The sequence below is a fragment of the Nicotiana tabacum genome, chromosome 1 (genome assembly GCF_000715075.1).
Source record: "Nicotiana tabacum cultivar K326 chromosome 1, ASM71507v2, whole genome shotgun sequence".
NCBI classification, from domain to species: domain Eukaryota; kingdom Viridiplantae; phylum Streptophyta; class Magnoliopsida; order Solanales; family Solanaceae; genus Nicotiana; species Nicotiana tabacum.
The window spans coordinates 79,423,699-79,442,589 of NC_134080.1; the positions used below are offsets into that span (position 1 = coordinate 79,423,699).

An 18,891-nucleotide genomic window follows, 5' to 3' on the forward strand; every position below is an offset into this window, starting at 1 on the left:
TAAGATCCTATTTTGCATTTTTTTATTTAAATTTATGAAAGATACGTGAATTACAATTTTTTTGTAATTTTTTATTTTTTGTGACGAAATAAAGTAAAAGAGTCAAAATGAGATGAAATGGCGATATAGGCATAAACTAAATATTTACATGCCCCTCTTTGACTGAAAAGACAAAGTATTTTCAGACAAAGAACGACTAGACAGGTTTTTTGACCCGACCCTTATTTAGGGAAACCGAAAGCTAAAAGAAAGGAAAATGTGACCGAGCCCTGGTATCTGAGCTGCCTACATATCCTTGGCTATAAATGAATCAGGCCACGTGTAGTTCAGAAGTAAAAACAGTGATGGAGTATACTGAGGTGGAGAGCCGGTCGAGGTGCCGTTCTGCTGAGGTTCCGGTCCACGGTCCCGTTATTACATCAAAACCAAAAATGAAAAAGACTAACGAAGCCTATCAGCTACGGGTTACAAGATTCCTATCTATGAGTCTTCTGAAGCTTGATCTTGAGTCTTGGTTGGTTCTTCATGCGGACCCTGATCTGAATCTTGATGCTTGTTAGCTGTAGGTGTTGGTTCGATCTTCTTCAGCTTTTCAAACCAAGACGGGACATGCATAGCTTATGACCTCAGCCCTGTCTTGAGCAGCTCACATCTTTCATTAACTTCTGCATTTGGATTCACTTTTTGTCTTTCTTTTTTTTTCTTTTTATTCTGGATTGTGACTAACTTCTGTTGATCATCTTAGACTGCTGACTCGCATTCTTAACGTGAGCTTCTTTTGTTGCTGACCTGAATTGCATTCTGACTTGAATTCTCTTATTTTCCAGGCGGGCGCCTGATTGCTGAACTTGAACTGTCTTCTCTTGTTACTTGATACTGTTTTCCCTTGCACCTTGAACCATGTTCCCCTGAAACTTGAACTGTCTTCCTTCGAAACTGCTTTCCGTTGAAACTCGAGTTGTCTTCCTTCAACACTGCTTTCCCTAGAAACTTGCGTGGTCTTCCCTTGTTCTCCAGGTGGGTGCCTGATTACAACAAAATAGACTAAACAAAAGATATTTTTTCTGCCCTAGTTTGCACTATGAAGATATGTGAGTTGTTAGCAAAATTGTAAACCACTTGTACTATTGATGCAATGATGATAGTAAACTAAAGAATAGACTAGGAAAACTATAAACTAAGCTTGACTAAAGTAAAAACTCACCCTATTCTCCAGGCGGGGCCCCCTGATTTCAAAAAAAATAAACATTGGTAATCTTAAGAAAACTAAAAATTGACCCATTTTTTTCAAATCCAAACTTCCTCTCTTTTTTTTTCAAAATATCCTAGGAGAAAATTCGTCAGACTAGGTTTTCTATCTTAGGAGAATGATTCATCAGACTAAGACGTTAATCCTAGGAGGAAATTCATCAGACTAGGCCTTTTTCTCTTTTTTTTTTTGTTTTTTTTGGTATCTTAGGAGAAGATTCATCCGACTAAGACGTTTACCCTAGGAGAAAATTCATCAGACTAGATTTTCTATCTTAGGAGAAAGATTCATCAGACTAAGATTTCTATCCTAGGAGAAAGTTCATCAGACTAGGTCTTCTGTCTCAGGAAAAAGATTCATCAGACTAAGATCGTGATCCTAGGAGAAAGTTCATCAGACTAGGTTTTCTATCTTAGGAGAAAACTTCATCAGACTAAGATTTCGATCCTAGGAGAAAGTTCATCAGACTAGGTTTCCTTTTTTGTTATCTTAGGAGAAAGATTCATCAGACTAAGATTTATATCCTAGAATAAAATTCATCAGACTTGGTTTTTATCCTAGGAGGAAAAATGTGAAGATCAATGGCAAGATTTTATGCACAATAGCAAGACAATAAAGGCAAAGGTTTGAGAAACTTCCCTTTGTCGGCTCTTCTCGTCTTTTCTTTTTCTTCTCCTTTTTTTCATTCATTTTGTTTCTCTTTTTGAATCACTTTCCTTGCACTGCTTTGTTCCTGTTTCATACAAAGAAAAATTTGTCAGTTTTGAATATGGTGGTCGGTTTGTGGCCTTGAATCTTGGGCAGCTTGGCTTCTGTTCAATCAGCTTGAGTCGGTCTCAAAAGACTTTTGTTCTGCACCAACTCTGATTGTTTCACACCAGTACCATTTGCATTTGCACTCAAACAGCCTTATCCCAATTGGAGATCTTTGCTTAGGTGACCTTTTCCGATATCTTGAATGACTTCCTGCTTTTGAGCAACTTGTCTGTCAAAGAGAATCATCAGTTATCTTTGCTTGCTCCAAGTAGGCTGACAAGAGTCTTTTTGGGGAAGCCTTTGTATGAATCCTCAAGGTATATTGACAGAAACAACTTAGTGCTGGCCAAATTTGCTTTATGCAATTGAAAATCTGGTAGAAGATTTTGAAATCTTTTCTTGCTTGTTTTGACAAGGACCGACTCGGAGTGAAATACACATTGATACAAAGAAACAAGTATTAACAAGAAATGCCCCTGTCGGAAGGACATAAGGAAGAGTTCTTTTTTCTTTTTTTGTTCTTTTTTCTTTTTCAATAACTAGCCTTAATGATCATGACATGCATTTTGGACTTAACGGCCAATCTACCAAACTAATTCAATCTTCCCTTTTACCATTCTTATGACCTTTGAAGTCGGGCTTGTTTATGCCAATTCTTCGCATTATCTTCATGACTCACTTTCGACAAGTAGTTCCCGAGGGGCTTTCACCAATAAGTCTCTCTCATTTATTCATCTCTGCTTACCGTCGCCTTACAGTGCACGTGAAGGTTTTCACTAGTAAGACTCTCATTTTTCTTTTTCTTTTTCTTTTTCTTTTTCTTTTTCTCACTTTTTGTGAGTAACTTCAAAGTGCTATATGTCGTGTGACAACCGTTGCTCATTGCATGCTTCTCTTGCCATTCTTGAAGGCATATCGGGAGGTCTTTATTTGGAAGTTTTTTGGATAGGGTTGGACGAAAAACCGACATGAGTCTCAAAACAGACTAGAGATGACGGGGTTGTATACTTACATCTTTTGGAATTGACTCTTTTAAAAATGAAATAAAATCTTTGCCCTAGTTTCAGCTATTGAGGGATTTTTTTGGATTTTTTTTCTCTTTTCTGAATTCTTATTTGGTTGGACCGAACCGTGAGGCTGCCTACGTATCCTTATTTTTTAAGGAATCAGGTCGAACGTAGTTCAAACATCTGACCTAACTATTTTTTTTCATTTTCTTTCTGTTGTTTTTTCCTTTCTTTTCTTTTCTCTTTTTTTCTTTCCTTTTCTTTTGTTTTCAAAACAAGTTGCCCCAGCTCCTATTTTTTGGGGCATGGACCTTTGACAAATCTTTTCTTCTTTTTTTTTGAACTTTCTAAGAATTGCCCCAGTTTGTACTCTTGGGACATGTATTTTTTTTTGACTCTAAACTTGATTCCAAAATAGGGTAGTCAAATAAAATAACATAGGCTCAAATGGGTAGCAAAGGATATAAAGTATTTGGGTAGCAAAAAAAGGGCCTCCCAACCTCAAGAACGTCAAACATGGTATCTTTTCGCGATCACAGCATTGACGAACATGTCTGTTTTCTTGGTGTGCCGTGGTCACAAGACATTTTTTCATCCCTTAGTGACAAACTTTCCAACAAACTTCAATTGATTAAACATCCTCAAGCCCGATCTTCACAATGATTTGAAGGTGAATTTTACTCGACCTTAGTTTCAAAGTATTCCAACTCTTTATTCATCCTCAAATGTATTTTTTTAAGTTATCGAATTGAAGATTAAAATCAGTTCCTAATATCTAGCCAAAATTTCTTCATGCATGTCATGTCATTAGAACTAGCGAGAAAAGAACTAGGAACAGAATGACACAAAAGGACAAACTGTATTTTATTGAGTAAAGGATGAAAGGGTTTTACAACTAAACAAACAACCTAAAAATGGGTTACAACCCTAAAATAACCCGAATAATGAAAATAGCAACAGAACAGCCGAATAATGAAAATAGCAACAGAACGGACATACAAGACTCACAAACGGAATGGAGGGATATAAGGGTTTGACTCAATAAAACAAAATAAAATCTGGATCACAACCCTGAAATAACCTAGATAATAGAAAAAACATCAAAACAAGCTACCAAGATTCCTTCCTAGTGAGGAGGGAATGACTTTTCAATTGGTAGGCTTGGCATTTAGCCACAAATTTGCTCATCAGAATCAGCAGATCCTTCTCCAATTTCAACATCATTAGCTTTAGTTAGCAAGTTCCTGAGAGGATTCTCATACTCCATGTCACTAGGCATCATCCCCACAAAGTGTGCATCATGACATGTAGGTAAAGGATTCTGCGCGATATTCTGGGTGTCACTATCTTGGATCACAATCAGGTTTTCCTGGATCATCCTTTCTATTTCTCTTTTCAAATCCCAACAGCTTTCAACATTGTGCCCCTAGGCATTGGAATGGTATTCACACCTTTTAGAAGGGTCAAAGCTTCTCGCACGTGGGTCCACATGATTTGGAGGAATAGGTGCAATCATGTCATAATGCTTTAACTTCTCAAATAAGCTTGCATAGGACACTCCTTTTGGTGTAAAATTATCTTTCAACCTTTGTTCCCCTTTATACCTCTGGCTTGGATGTGGGTTATAGGGAACCTAAAAATTTTGTGGAGGCTGTTGGAGATTTCGTGATGCTCGTGCTCGCCTTCTGGGGTGTTTTGGTGGCTGGACAACATACTGAGGTGGAGCGACAGAGTATTGAGGATTCTGAGGTGTATAATACTGCTCAGGGGAGTCATGGCAAACTTGAGGAGGCTACTCATACCTTCGAGATGTTCTCCTGGGACCTCTTCTCGACCCTGATGTCATCATGATTTTTTCAACCTTCTCATTTGTGTCTCTAAAATTATCAGACTCAACCCGGACAGCCTAAGTTGAGGCTTTAAAACTGCTTTACTTATAATTTTGCTTGTCTTAAGACCATTCTCTAACATTTCTCCCATTTTGATTGCTTCCGAGAAGGATTTGCCGACTGCGGACATCATGTTTTGAAAATAATCTGGCTCTTGAGCGTGAAGGAAGACAGTGATTAGCTCATGGTCGTCTATGAGTGGCTTAACTCTAGCTGCTTGCTCTCTCCATTTAATGGCATATTCCCTGAAACTTTCAGTTGGTTTCTTCTTCAAGTTTGAAAAGGAATTGCGGTCTAGGGCAATGTCAATGTTGTATTGGAACTGTTTAACAAAGGCCTGTGTCATGTCATCCCATACATACCAGCGAGACGTGTCTTGATCCATAAACCATTCGGAGGCTACTCCCGTAAGGTTTTCCCCAAAATAAGCCATCAACAATTCTTCATTTCTTCCTGCACCTCTCAGTTGATTGTAATACATTTTCAGGTGGGCTATGGGATCTCCATGTCCATCATACTTTTCAAATTTGTGAGTCTTGAAACCAGGCAGCAATTGGACATCGGGGAAAATACATAGATCTTTGAAGGCAACACTCTTTTGACCTGCCAACCCTTGTATGTTTTCAACCGTTGTTCTAATCTTTTCACTCTTTGGGTCATTTCTTCCTGTACCATCTTTCGGGCAGGCTTCTCAATGTTTGCAGGAAGATCAAACGAGTATGAGTGGTACTCAGGAGAGTGGTACTACTCTTGCTATGTAGCAAATTGTGACTCATGACGAGGCTGTCCTTGGCCACTAGCCCATGCTTGACACATTTCTGTCATTTGCTGTTTCAGTATTCTATTTTCCTCAACCATAGCAGACTCTTATTGAACCCTCTGACCCTAAGTCTCTTGAGCATTTGTAACGGCTTCGATGTCAGTTGTCAATGACATTTTTCCCTTGGATCTTGTGTTGTCAGCTTACCACAAACTGGTCACCTCAATTTTCTTCACAATTCAAAACAGAAACATGTTAGAATGGACTCAGTCGGTCCTTATTATTATCATTCTTCCACTCTCTTTTTCTTCTTCTTTTCTTTCTTTTTTTTCAAAGTCATTTGATCGAACCTGATGTGGGTTGCCTACGTATCATGAGGGAACATGAATCAGATCTTGCGTAGTTCGAGAAGATCATGAATAAAGAAAATAAACTAAATTTATGTTTTTCTGGCATTCGAATTTTCTTTTCTTTTTCACTTTTTTTTTCAAAAGAAAGACTTATAAAGAAGAAAGAGAATATTTTTGGATTTTGATTTTTCTTAAAAATGTTTGCAAAAAAAGACTTCTAAAGAAAAGAGATATTTTTTTTGTACTTTTATTTTAAAATTATGAAAGAAAGACTTCTAAAGAAAATATTTTTGAATCTTGAATTTTCTTTTCAATTTTTTAAAGAAGAATTAAAATATTTTTGGATTTTGAAAAGAAATTAAAAGAAAATATTTTTGGAATTTTTAAAAAAAATTAGGGTCTTAAAGAAAGACTTTTCTAAAGAAGGAAGTAAAGGAAAATATTTTTGGATGTTTTTGAAAATGGTGGGCCGGAACCGATGAGGTTTGCCTACGTATCTCACATCCGGTGAGAATCAGACCAGCGTAGTTCGCCCAGTTTTGACGGAACAGGAAAACATGACACTTGAAAATTTTGGCTCGTTTTGAAATGACTTTTTTTTTCCAGAATTTTGGCAGATTTTCAAAATTTTATAAATACGTACCTCTCACTTTTGTTTCTTTTTTTTCATTTTCTTTCCCTATTCTAGAAGCCGGTCAACATGCAAGCCGAAACAGACAGATATGCAAGTAGCACGTAAGATGCATCACGATGGTCTTTTGATTTTTGGGTACACCTGTCCTAAACAGACCCAACCCCTGTGTTGAGTCTCCAAAGTCAAATGCACGTGATGCAAACAAACGTTCCTACTAGGGATCCGGCATGAGTTTATGTTATTCTAGGTTTAAAAACATGGGTGTATTATTCTAAACCTGGCTTACCCGAGCGGACAGCTCGAGCCGGGAGGGGGGGCAGCGTACCGGGAATACAAAAGCTTCACCGGCTTTGCAACTGTCCGAACCTCGTTCTAAAATTGGGATAAGACTCTAACGGAAAAGAAGTCACACGAAGTGCACACTTCCCAGATGATTTAGAAGACTCAGAGAGAGGTGGATTTCGTAGCAATTTATATACAGTCCAAATAATATCAAAGCGGTAAAAGCGATATTTAGCACATTAGGCTCAACATGTAAAAATCAGATTACAAATAAAAGCCAATCATAACAGCTATTCTAAGCTCGAATTCTGAACCCTGAACCAGAAGTTCTGTGTTCTTTTCCCCAGCAGAGTCGCTAGAGCTATCACGCCTCCTTTTTCTACCCCGAAGAGTATAAGGTAGTTTTTTCCAACTTAAAGTGACAATCGGAACGAGATTAATTATTGAAAGATTCAGAGTCGCCACTTGGGATAATTTATGGTGTCCCAAGTCACCGGTTCAACTCCCGAATCGAGGAAAAGATTGACTCTGTTCACAGTCCGCGAACACAGAAATCCAGAAGGGAATTCTGTTAATCTGGGAGAAGGTGTTAGGCATTCCCGAGTTCCGTGGTTTTAGCACGGTCGCTCAATTGTTATTATTGGCTCAATTATCTGATTTTATAACACTTTCAAACCTATGTGCATTTTACTTTTAAACCACTTTTATTCGTTTTAAGGAATATTTCAACGTCATCTAAAACACATATTTGGACCACGCCACATGAAATGTACCTGCAGTCTGAGACACATTTTATTTAACGTTGTTAAGATTTAAATTTGGGTCACATGAAATGCACACTCGAGTTTAGGAAGGTAATTTTTTAAATAGTGCACCTAAAGCAACTACGCACTTTCAACTTTGCGAGGGCCATGGAAAATTCAACTAGTGGCACACCTCGATTTCTAAAGGGTTAAAATTAATTAAGTGAGGGCCATGAGTTTTGGGATTTTATTCATCATGGAGCACCTCAAATTATTTTAAAAGATTGTACTCAACTAAAGCAAATTACGAATGTTCGTTACAATATGGGTATTTTGGTTTGGATCAATTTACCTGTTTCAAAACAATCTCATATCACAATCAGAATTAGTGTCTTGTTAATGTCCAAAAGATATTGAGCAAATAAAACTATCATTTCACTGAATTGACTATATTTTACCATTTGTCTAAAAATAAATTTCCTAGATAATTCAAACCAAACGGGCCAAGAAAAACAGTACACTTTCTTATTTCTACCCATATATTTTCCTAGCGAAAAGATTAATCTTTACAAATTCTTCAACAATCAGATTTAGAACCTTTATCAAAACTAAAAAATAAAATCATAATACCAAAGCATAATACAGTAGAAGCCAATAGAATATATTTATTAAAGAACTAAGAAAATAAAACAAGATACTATACAAAAAACAAATACAAATGAAAACGGAAAAAGAGACTTACGAACTCTTTGAAAATTCTCTTGTAAATCAAGACAAAGACATCAACGGGAATAATGAACCCGAAGCTAGAACCACGACCGGAGACACCGAACGGAACAACCAACCGGTGACCTCGAATCCTACTCAAACAGGAGAGGTGATGGAGTTACGTGCTCAAAGTTTCTGCTGGATTTCCGACTAGTTATGGCAGTTGTTGCTGCTGGTTTCCAGCAGGTTCTAATGTGAGGTAATGGAGTTAATATCGTGGGTTGGTGGAGATTTTGCGATGAGCAGAAGCATTTGGTGTTCTGGTTCGTTGTTGCTCGGCTGGAGCTCGTTAATCCAGCGAGCTACTGGAGCTCATTTTTCCGGCGAGCTGCTGGAAAAGGAAGACGAAAAGAGCAGCAACTGCTGTCGATGGGTGATTAGCGGTTGAAGCTTCCTTACTGGGTTAGGGGTCCTAGGATTGCTGATGTATGGTCAAGGTTGAAGAATATGAAGATCGTGGGGTCTCTATGGTTTTGGTTCGCTGGTTTTTTTAGAAGAAGAAGATCGATGATGGGGTGTGGTTCTATTCTTTTTTGTTCTTGCGGCTGAAGCTCTATGTCCTAGGGTTATCTACTTGTATCCATGAAGAAGAAGATAGGTTAGGGGGAAGGTCGTTTTTGTGTGTATGGAGGCTGTCTCTGGAATTTTGGGGTGAGGTCTGAAGCTTCAGCTAAGTTCCATGGAGAAAAGTTGCTCGTTCTCCTCCCTTTTTCAAATCTTTGTATTTTGTGTCTATTCCCCCTCTATATATTAGCTTGTGTGTGTATATTGTAGAAAGAAAAGAAGATAGGAATTGTGGTCCCCACGAAAGGAATATTTTTCAGTTTTTTCTTGGCCAAAACGTTAGTGGGATTAAACTGGGGGTGCATGTGAGTTTGTTAGGGAGTGGATAATGGAGAATCTTTGCCACATGGCCCAACGTGATTGGCTCCTTTTTTTTATTTTCTTTTCTTTCTTTATTTTTTGTTAATAAAATAAAATACTACTCCTACTTTATTAATATAGAAAGATAAAAAAAATGTTAACTACTCAAAATTCAATTATTAAAATCCTTAACTTGAAAAGGATAGAGTAGACCCGTTAAAAATATATTTTTGGAACCTTTTCCTTTCTTTCGAGAACAAGAACACAATTACTATGTAAAATTGTGACTATTTTTGTACTTTCAAGATTATATACAAATAAAAAAAATAAGATCCTATTTTTGCATTTTTTTAATTTAAATTTATGAAAGATACGTGAACTACAATATTTTTTTGTAATTTTCATTTTTGTGACGAAATAAAGTAAAAGAGTCAAAATTAGCTGAAATGGCGATATTAGGCCTAAACTAAATATTTACATACTAAAATGGGTGAAATTTCGGGGAGGATCAAAAATCACATGTCTACAGGCTGGATACTATTGGCCCCGAATAGAACAAGGCGCGATGTATTTATACAAAAATCTTGTAAGTGTCAGCATCATGTGCAGTTAGTGGATCAACCGGCAGAGATTTTTCATTTGGTAGTGTCACAATGTCCATTCATGAAATGGGGAATGGACATAGTTGGTCCCCTACTACAAAGGCCTGGGCATGTAAAATTTCTTTTGGTTTTAACGAATTATTTCACTAAATGGGTTGAATCAGGTGCTTACAAGAAGATTGGAGAGTGAGAAGTGATTTATTACATATTGGATCACATCATTTGTCGTTTTGGAGTACCAAAAGAAATTGCTTGTGACACGGGGCCGCAATTTATAGGTTCCAAAGTCACAAAGTGTTTGGAAGGATTGAAGATCAAAAGGATTACATCTTCACCATACTATCCAAGTGCTAACTAGCAAGCGGAGTTGACAAAAAAAGTTATAATTCAAAACCTCAAAAAGAAATTAAAGGATGCTTAAGGAAATTGGCCAGAAGAGTTACCTAGAGTATATGGGCATATCGAACAATAGTGAAGTCAAGCACGGGAGAAACACGATTTTTCCTTGTGTACGGTATGGAAGCTTTGATTCCGATGGATATTTGGGAATCGAGTATAAGGTATTCCCGAGCAAACGATAAGGAAAATAATTAAGCAATGTTGATCAAGCTAGATTTACTTAAAGGGCATAGGAATTTAGCATATTTGAGGACGGTGGCACAAAAGAAAAAGGATGGAAAGATACCACAATCACAAAGCTAATCTTCGGTATTTTAAAGCCAGATATTGGTTTTTCAGAATGTGACTCAAAGTTCCTGACAAATTAATGTTGGAAATCCAAGACCAACATGGGAAGGACCTTAGTGAATTTCAGTTGTAACCAGCAAAGGTTCATATCAGTTGGAAAATCATGATGGAGTAAAATTTCCAATCAATTGGAACGTGACTCACCTCAAAAGGTATTAGTATTGAAGATCTTTGATGATATTGAAAGTATATACTGAACTCTTTTTTCCTTCGTCCATCTTTTATCTCAGTTGGATTTTTCTGGAAAGGTTTTTAATGAGGCATCAACATAAAGAAAACTACGAAGAAGGATCATCGACGACATTAAGAAATCTAATATTTTAATTCTCATACTTAGCATACGAACACCGGGGAATTATTTCTTATTAGAGCACTAAAAGTGTCATGAAGACCGGGGACTATTAGAACTGGGAGCTATATCTTATCAGGACCAGAAACTGCATGACCAGCCCCGTAGAAATAGGTTATATAAGTTAGACACACGTATTGAAAACTTTATTTAATAAGCAAAGGAATGTTTATGTAAATGTATTTTTAGAAATGGAAAGAACAAATCAAAAGTCCTTTTGTTTTTATCTTATTTCTTGTCCAAATGAAAAGTAAAATTATTTTTCATTTGAAAGTTAGTTAAACTTCAAATGCTTGTGATGGAATGAACACGAGACATCCTCTTTAAGAGCACCATAACCATAAGGGTCCTCTCTTATGAAAGCCTCATAGTCAAAGGGTAGATACCAGAAGTATGAATGCCAGGATTAAAGTTGTCGGATTTAAGAAAGAATTCCAAAGCATTATTAGATAAATAAGAAGAATATTTTTAAACAAAAATAAAGCAAAAAGGTTTCATTAATTAAAATTCCAAACTCAATAAAGAAGTTTTGGCATAGTTACAAAGGAAAAATAATATATATATATATATATATATATATATATATATATATATATATCAATTATTTTTGCAATATAAGGAAGTGTAATAAGACGACCGATTATTTTAAGCATTGGCATTTCTTTCGATGGTTTGAAGTCATGAATAGCTTCATATGGTGTATTATGACTTGTGTGATTCATCGGTTTTGATTTTTGGGTGATTCAGGATTGATCTGAAAGAATGATTCTCATTTTAGAAGCTTTAAGTTAGAAGAGTTGACTAAGTTTGACTTTTGTATATTTGACCCCGTATTGGCTTTTTGATGGTTTCTTTAGGTCCGGATGGTGATTTTGGACTTGGGCGTATGCCTGAATTTGTATTTGGATGTTTCTTGTAGGTTTAAGCGCTATTTGACGAAAGTTGGCAATTTGAAGGTTTGAAAGGCTTATAAGTTTGACGGGGATATGTTTGTTATGTCATTTGGAACTTGTGTGCAAAGTTTGAGGCATTCCGAGTTGATTTAATATGGTTCGATACATGTTTTGAAAGTTAAAACTTCATTAAGTTTGATTTGAGGTGCGATTCATGGTTTTGATGTTGTTATGTGTGATTTGAGGCCTCAATTAGGTTTGTATTGTGTATTGGGACATGTTGGTATGTTCGTATGGGGCCCTGAGGGGCTGGGGCGTGTTTCAGATTGATTTTGGGTCATTCTCTCCATGATTATATTGCTGGTTTTCTATTGTTTCTAGTGTCCTTCGCGGTCGCGAAGGACTGATCGTGATTGTGTAGAGTATTTTGGAGCTGAGTATTTTGCTTCTTCGTGTTTAAGATGGGTGGGACGTGTTCGTGTAGCTTTGTGAGGTTGGTCATTGCGGAGTGTACTTTCGCGTTCGCGAAAGCTGTTGATGGTCTAGGTACTTTGTGCATCACGTTCACAAAGAGTAGTCTGAGTTGTGCATTTCATTCGCGAGGTCTGGGATGCGAACGCAAAGAGTTATTTTGTGGGTTGTGAGATTTGTGCTTCGTGAATGCAAAGAGTTATTTTGTGGGCTGTGAGATTTATGCTTCGCGTACGCAAGGCTTATTCTATGATCGTGAAGGGTACCCCTGGAGCAGCGTATAAAGTACTTTATTTTGAAGGTTTTGGTTTTATCACATTTTGAGTTAGGGAGCTCAGATTTGGGCTATGTTGGAGGCGATTTTCACCACATAGATCGGGGTAAGTATTTTCTACTCGAATTTGATTATATTAAATGATTCATCTTCGATTTTGGCATTTTATTGAGGATTTCAAAAGAGAAATTGGGGGGGGGAGGGTTGTCTAAACTTTCTTAAAGTGAATAATTGAGTTTTAAACATCGATATGGAGGTACATATGAGTGAAAATAGTATGGCTGGACTCATATTTGAATGGGTTGTCGGAATTTATGTGTTTTGTCAGGTTCCGAGGTGCGGGCCTAGGGTTGAATTTTTGCTTGACTTTGAGCTTTTGGTTAAAGATTCAACCTTTATTGTTTGAGTTTGTTTCCTTTGGCATTATTTGATGATTTTGAGTTGCTATTGGCTAGTTTCGAGCAGTTCGGATGTCGATTCGTGGGAATGGAATTCTACAATATTGTTTGGCTTGCTCGGAATTTGATTTGGATTGCTTGAGGTAAGTATCTTATCTAAGCTTGGTTGAGGCACTAGTTGCCTTAGTTATTTTTGATAGCTATGTGCTATAGGTATGCATGTGTGCAGGTTTTAGCCCTTGTGTGAGCACTGAGGAATTATCCATGCTCGGGATAGTACTTAGGCTATGATACGTCTTGAATTGATTAATAAGCCTTATACTGTGATGTTTCTCATATTTGTAAATTTGTTGTGAACTATTTGGTCCATGTTTGAGGTTACATAGGGGCTAATTCCTTGAAAGAACTTGATAATTGCTATTTCCGTGATGAAATTGTTATTTTGAGCTATACTAGAACACTTTGCACATGCATACACCTTAGCATGTCATTTATACCAGTCCAGGAGCATGAAATCTAATATGCATTGATCTTATACATGTATTCTATATATTTTCTTTTTGCATGATATGATTTGGACTAGTAGCCTGTGACCACACCGGGCGGATTGTGTTGTTAAGCTTGTGACCATGCTGGGCGGATTGTGATATTGTGTTTGTGACCATGCCGAGCGGATTGTGATATTGAGCCTGTGACCACGCCGGGCAAACTGTGATTATTGCCAAGTGAGTTATCTGTGCAACACATGAGTTCCGTGCGGATCCAGGTTATTATATTATTTGTATGTGAGTTGTTCTTGCAGCAAGTGAGATGTCTGTATGGTTGTTATTATTAGCACATGAGTTGTCCTTGCAGCACGTGAGTTGTCCGTGCAATGTGTGGATATGGATCCATCCCCTAGGGTCACCCTGTTATATTTCTCTCTTGATGGTGTACACGCGGATTGTGAGAAACTGACAGGTTTTTTATGTGAGCTCTGGGAAAGCTAGTTATTATTTTGGTTTGTTTATTGAGATCGTGATGTGGGCCCGAGAGCCGTGATATAATTTTTATTTGGATCGGGTTGCACGTTGCAACAGATTGATATTTGATTATTGCTTTTCATCTTTACTTGCAATTTCCTTGATTGTGTACCTGACTTGCTTGCATATCTTCCCTATACGCTGGCTTGTTGACTGATCAGAACACTTTGAAAAAAATTATGCGGACCAGGGTTTTTTTACATGAGATTTCTTGATTTGATCATACACATGTTCTATACTTGTTGAATTTATGAACTGTATATGTGATAGTGAGTATCATTTACAATTCCTGCTTCTATTATTTCGCTGAGGTTAGTTGTGATACATACATGTGTTCGGTTGTACTCATACTACACCTCTACAGCTCGTGTGCAGATCTTGGAGTTGAGATGCTGCGGATGATGGGAGTTGGCATTAAGGGCGTACATGCGTTCCGAGTATGGCTACCACTTGTCCTTGGTAGCTTTAGACTTGAATTTTTGTTTTTATACATTTGAAACATATGTTGTATTTATTTCATACCAATTTTGTAAATCTAAGTTTTAGTGGCTCATGACTTGTACTACTAGTCCTTAGGTTATTGTATAAAAATCAGTTAATTCGTCATTTATTTTTTATTAATCTCATTTGGATTATGTTGACTGTTAGTTGGCTTACCTGGCATGTCGGATTAGGTACCATCATGACTAGTTGGATTTTTGAGTCGTGACAAGTTGGTATCAGATCTCTAGGTTCATATGTTCCACGAGTCACGAGAAAATGTCTAGTAGAGTCTTGCGGATCGATATTATGACGTCCATACCTATCTTCGAGAGGCTATAGGGAATTTAGGTTAAACTTTCCATCTTTATTTCCTTATCATGCATCATTGATTAAGCTTGAAGCATATCACTTTAAATTCCTTCCATTCACTCGTATGTTACGTGAGCGTTCGATATCAAATGTACATCAACGACTCGTGATTCATGGATGTGGTGCGAGATGTGTTTTTTGTGTTTTGGTGATGGGCTAGTCTGGAGGACTTGAGGCTAGGTTTAGACTACAGCTTGGGATCAGTAGTTTCAGTTATGTAAGCATGTGCTTTTGGACTTATATATCTGGTAATGTCCCTAAGATTAAGATTTATGGCTCGGTGAATTGTTGGATGGCTATATGATGAGTATCATGTGGCTGCGGGATGTGTTCAGATGGCTTAGGGATGCGTTCAGATGGCTTAGGTGTGACAAGAAGAGTTTGCTTGGGTCATGAAAAGGACAATTGGGTGCTTGATTTTTGTCTTGATGTGTTTTACGGTCTTGATTTACGAGTGTGTTAGGGATCTTTTAGTTGTTCTTTTGTGGAATAAAGTGTATTCTTATGTTTTATTGACGAATTTAGAACCGAGACGATTTAGTGATTGAATAGTAGTTGTGACCATGGTAGGGCGTAATGAAATTTCAATTTGAGGCTAAGTAGGTAGGATATCTCCTGCGGGATAGTCTACGAATGTGTGATCCTTATGATGTTTGTGAGAAGAGTTCCTTTCTATAAGTGGGCTATATGTGTTGCAATTTGAGTTTGGATCGCTTGAGGAAGTTGACTTAACTACCATGAGGATGAATTTGAGCTTAACAGATAATTTGAGGTATTTTATGATTTGTGTTACATGAGCTTATGAAGGGTTTAGTTAAATTACAGTGCAAGATTATAGCGGTAATAGAGTAAGGGTATTGTGGATTATCAGATGTTTTGTCCTATGGCTTCGAGCCAAGTGGGGGAGTCTACTATCGATGAATTAATTACATTATTATGTGTTGTATTAGTTTTGGCATGAGGCATACTTGTGGATAGGTTATGACTTGAAGAGGTTGAATTCAAAGATGACTGGAGCAAAGAAATTTCTGGATACATGATGTATTATGCCTTGCGGATATGTGGAAATTTGAGATGATTCGGGTGTGGTATTCGAGGTGGAGGTAGTGTTAATGGAGTAGGGATTTCACTCAGTTGCTTAGAGTGGTGGGTTACATCTTAATGTATTTGTGTGCTGATGGTGCACAAGTCGTTCGGTCCATTTTGGTGGCACATTAAAGATTTGCGTAGAGTGGATAACTCTTGAGGAAGTTCGAATCAGTTCATGATTTATATGTGGTATTTGAGGAATTTCCGAATTGTGAAAATGGCTAAGATCTGATATTTACAGTGGATGGTGTAGATATTTGCGGTATTTTTATATCATTATGAATTCTACATTTCAGTAATAGAAAGGTAAAGAAAACAGTTTCAGATTCACATAAGGTCTCACAGAGTGGGTATCTTGGATGCGGTATTTTTGGGTGCTTAATAGGGAATACAATAGCTTATGGGATTTAGGGTGATGTGGTTTCATGCTACAATCTCTTGGAGTGAGTGTTGGGTTAAAGATCATAGTGTACTGGCAATGAGAAGTGTTAACTTGAAGGAAAATCGAGAGGAAGTTGAAGAAATAAATCAACTTGGTAGTGGTTAGGATCGGCCTGGTAATGGAAATGATCAGTTCTTTTGGTTCTCTTGGTGTGGTATTGTTCTATGAGTGTTTTGTGGAAATACTCTTAGGCTTGGTGACCTGCGTGACTTGGTTGTGTTAGAGGAATTCAGTTCTAATGGCTTTAGTTATGTGCAAATGGGTTTTGTAGAGTTATCGATGATTTCTACCACGACTTGAGATAGATGTCCTCTACAGTCATGGGGGAGTTTGTTGTATGTTGTGACTTATTACTGGATGGGATCAAGTGGAAGGTTTCTAGCTGATTGAGTATGTATCTTGCTTATGAGTCAGAGCTGAATGTTAGAGGTGGTGCGTTGTGTGGGTTAAGATTTGCATGTGCAAGTTTACGGTTCAGTTTAGAAAAGAAGTACATGGGCTCTAGATAGCATGGATAGTTTCAGATATATTTAGAAGAATGCTGGCACTATCTGGTATCACCTGAGAAGAGTGCGCATTTAAGAAGGCACCTTGTATTTTGACTTGTGGATGCTTTATTGGTATTGCACAACTCGTCTGGTTGATCGACTGCTGATATTCAAATTTTGCTATGTGACACATAAGGATTATAGAATTATTTCTCGTATAATGATTGTGTATGAGAGATGTATTAGTCATTCGAGTGGTGGAGTTAGGATCGGATATGGTGATTCATGTATTTTAGGGATTTGGAGACTGGGAGTCTCAAAGGCAGATTATTCCTTAGTTGCGGTCTTTGAAGGTATGGTCAAAGTTAGACAACAAATAGTATGTGTTATGGTTACATTATTGTGCACTTTTGGGAGGGTTATTTATCTATTTGTGGATGATCGAAGTTGATTTGCAGGACCATTTGTAGGCCTAATGAGGATGTGTATTCTACGTCAGGTCAGATTTGTTGACTCAGCACTGTTATTGTTAAGGGATGTGTCATCCAATTAGAGTTTAGCTTGTTTGTGTTCTAATATGTTTTATGTGTTACTCTTCTATGCTACAACGGGTTGTGGTCTGTTGGTTATTTGCATTTCTGTTTAGGACTTGTGGCAAAATTAGAGTGAGATAGTTTTTTGGGTGCTGAATGGTCGATTGCGCCTTGGTTATGGCTTTTCCTGTTTGTGGTATATTGTGCTACTCGTTTCTCCATGGTAATGGTCATACACTTCATGTGTTTGCTGTTAATTTTTAGTAGTATGGTGTGAAGTATTTCATGTGGATCGGTATTTGGATGGGGTCACGCAGTGCGGCGAAGTTATGTTGGGACGTGATCCTTTGGGTAGATTTTGTGTTTCTTGGTTTTCCTTGGTGTGATGGGTTTATAGCATTGTGCTTGTGGTGGTACCCGTTGAGCCTGCGGGACAGTTCTCTCGTTTGAGTCATTTCCCATTTTTTGGTACATTTGAGTTTTGGTTATTGGTGGACGTATTGCATGCTTTGTGGCTTGGGGTTGTATTGGTGTAGCATGTTAGTAGAGCAGCTTGTATTTGATGAGATGAGATCATTTGACCAAGAATGTATGTCATTAGTTTTGATTACGATATGTTTGGAAAAATAATGTCACTAAGCAACTAAGAATTTGGCTATAGTTCTTGTCAGACGAGAGATCTCCATGACTTGTTGATCTAATGAGTGATTATGAGATACTGCATGTTTCTTTCATCATTGACAATGTACAAAGGTTTAGAACAAGGTTTTAGTTGATATGAGGTTTGTTGTTGGTATCGGGTTTGTTGTTGGGCAGCTATTGTGGTTGAAAGTTATTGCTACGAGTACCTGAGTTAAGAAGTATATCATGTGCTTATAATTTGAGTTATAATTATGGATTGATTCGTCTTGTTTAGACTTATACAGTGTATAGATATGATAATCGAGAGTTGAAATGGATTCTAGATATTGGGGATTATTTTTAATGTTTAAGGACTAAGGTTGAGGTAGTGATCTTAAGCTATGTTGTGTTTTCAAGCTTGGGGTGACGTGGGATCATTCATGAGTATGTGCACGGTGAGATCATACGGCGATTTGATAGTTTTTGAATGACTCTTGGCACGTTCGAGGATGAAAACATGTTTATGTGGGGGAGAATGTAATAACCTGACTGGTTGTTTTGAGCATTTACATTTTGTTTGATGGTTTGAGGTCATGAGAAGCTTCATATGGTGTATTATGACTTGTGTGTATCGTCGGTTTTGATTTTTGGGTGATTCGGGATTGATTTGGAAGAAGGATTCACATTTTAGAAGTGTTATGTTGGAAGAGTTGACTAAGTTTGAATTTATGTATTTGACTTTTGATCGGAGTTTTAATGGTTCCATTAGGTCCGGATGGTAATTCTGGACTTGGGCGTATGCTTGGAT

The 18,891-nt window shown here is 37.4% G+C and overlaps 1 long non-coding RNA gene across 1 annotated transcript; it reads right to left on the reverse strand.

Moving 5' to 3' along the window:
* Nucleotides 1-322: 322 nt before the first annotated feature.
* On the reverse strand, nucleotides 323-9,172 carry LOC142180311 (uncharacterized). The gene is made up of 2 exons (XR_012708744.1): nucleotides 8,413-9,172; nucleotides 323-5,891 (listed from the first exon to the last, which is right to left on the reverse strand). It is a non-coding gene; the product is annotated as an uncharacterized LOC142180311 (long non-coding RNA).
* Nucleotides 9,173-18,891: the final 9,719 nt, after the last annotated feature.